Genomic DNA, 2,147 nt, shown 5'->3' on the forward strand with positions numbered 1-2,147 from the left:
TTAGATCTTGAAACTTTTCAAGATCATACAGGGAAGACTAAAATAAATCAAATTTATTTTTTAAAATAAAAAATCTCTAGATCTAAGATCTATTACATGATTATTACATAGCATTAAATCAAAATTAAAATATATAGCATGAACTACATGTTGATCATATCAACATTTTCTATACTACATCTAATTATGTATTAAACAATAGATCAGATCTATTACCTTGCAAGTTAGATGTTCTAACCTTGTTGATCTGGGCTTGAGGATGATGTTGCAAGCGCACATGCGTCCGGCCTCTAGGAGTCATCCCACGAGCCCACGAATCTTGATCAGAAGTCCTGCTTCAGGAAATCAGCACAGTATGCTAGTACTGCGCTGATCCTTCTTTGATGGTTGATCAGGTGCCTCCTTCTTCTTGATTTGGACTCTTCCAAAGATGAAAAGTAGAAGGAGGAGTTTCAGATCTGAGACGCTCTCAGGAAACTCAAGATGGAGGAGAAAGATATGAAAACAAAAACCTAGAAGAAGACCCTCTTCTTCTTCACGTTTTTCTCTCTAGACACCCAAACTTGCGTCTTTTATATCTCCACGACCCAAAGGTATTTCTCTCTATTTTTGGATGGCACAAAGGTCTCTCAAATCTATGACTTTCCTAAAATTTCATGAAGAAACTCATCTTATATAGAGAGATATGATAGAGTCCTTGTCTAGGTCAAACACCTAGTCAAGGCTTATCCAAACATGGCAAGTTAAGGGACGCCCAACTCTTGAGCACCTCCTTCATATTTTCATATGGATCATCAAAAAAGGTACAATGTATACCCTAAAAGCCATGAAATTTAAAAAAAATTTGGATAAATTCGATGCAAAATTGAAAGAGTTTTGGATTTCTAAAACTCTATCTCATAGAATTCGAAATCCAAACTTATTCTTTTAGATTTGATCCAAACCACCTTCCATGTAAGAAAGAAGAGAAGAACCTTTGTGAACGTGGGAGAGATCTGGAGAGGGCTTTTTCGCACAAAATAAGTGGAGATTGGCGTTGAATTAAGAGAGAGGGCATGGAGAAGGTTATGTGGCGCAAGGTGGAATCCTAGTCTTACTAGGATTCTGTCTTATGACTTGTTTTAATTTGATTTTCCAAACCAAATCAAACAAAATTAGATCAACCTAATTAAAATAGGTCTTAACCTAATTAAGAACTAATTTAATCAGATTAAATTAGATTTAAATCTGATTTAATTTTCTAATCAAATTAAAATTAGATTGACCCAAGTCCTAGTTGAACTGGACTAGTTTTTCCTTGCACTTGGCTTATCCAATAAACCATTGGACTTGATCCAATCAAGCCCAAACCAAATCTAATTAAATATATTTAATTAGACTTAATCTCAGCCCATTGGCTTAATCAAATTAAGCCAATTAGCAATCAATTGCTAATCGATCCTCCTGAACACTTGCACTGGGTTAAATGTCAATCGTATTGATCATTTAACCCTAGAACGATTCTTAATCGTTGATCAACCATCCGATCGGATCATGAACTCTAATGTGTGTGACCTCATAGGTCCGAACCTAAGCCGGTAGATAGGAATAAATTTCTATACCAATCGAAGTGACCATCTAGCAATGGTACCCGACGACCGGATAGGTCGAATGTGTAGAACAACATCCTTAGAACCCATGCGGATATAGTTTTCATATAATTCATCCCCTTGACCAAAATGATCATAGGACACCCCAGAGTTCAACTGTCAACTCTGATCAGGTTGTCCACATTGTATTTCAAAATATCAAATCCATCTGATGGATTACCCTGGCCAAGGTTTTGCTAAATTGAAATACAGCGACTCATTCTTCTCCAACTCTTGGAGTGGTCAATCCCATCTCGATCACACTCTGACTTTGCAAGTACTTGACTGTGCCCAGAAGCCTTCCATCCCTGAATTAGAAATTCAGTTAGTCCAGTACCAAAGCACAGTGAGTTGCTTGCAAGTCACTGAGGCGATCTCAGTCTAAGGGACACTTATACCTATATCCATCAGAGACATTCTCGACAGCAGAATGCTCTGGAGTTGGTCACGTTCAATGACGATGTACCTTACATCTCACCTGTATGCCATACCAGTTCTCCACACTCTTTGGTTAAGAGG

The sequence above is a fragment of the Elaeis guineensis genome, chromosome 3 (genome assembly GCF_000442705.2).
Source record: "Elaeis guineensis isolate ETL-2024a chromosome 3, EG11, whole genome shotgun sequence".
Lineage (NCBI taxonomy): Eukaryota > Viridiplantae > Streptophyta > Magnoliopsida > Arecales > Arecaceae > Elaeis > Elaeis guineensis.